This window comes from Condylura cristata, unplaced genomic scaffold, assembly GCF_000260355.1.
Source record: "Condylura cristata isolate star-nosed mole 26May11 unplaced genomic scaffold, ConCri1.0 scaffold00009, whole genome shotgun sequence".
Taxonomy (NCBI): Eukaryota; Metazoa; Chordata; class Mammalia; order Eulipotyphla; family Talpidae; genus Condylura; species Condylura cristata.
The window spans coordinates 7302829-7303064 of record NW_004567110.1 but is presented as its reverse complement, the minus strand read 5'-3'; positions in this window follow the sequence as shown (position 1 = coordinate 7303064).

Genomic DNA, 236 nt, shown 5'->3' with positions numbered 1-236 from the left:
ACACCACACACTAGGTTGACTTCATTTCTTTAGTCACATATTCTTCCTTATTCACTTATATGTTTAAATCCCACATAGGTTTTTTAAGCCCAGATTGGAAAGCCACCCACTACCTGAAGCCCAGTCAGGGGACCCAAGTAGAAGCCTGTGAGAGAGAAGGTGCTGCTTTCTCTTCACTGGCAAGCCCTCCAGATGGACATTGTGTCTCATACATAATGTATATTGTGGTCCCAGGC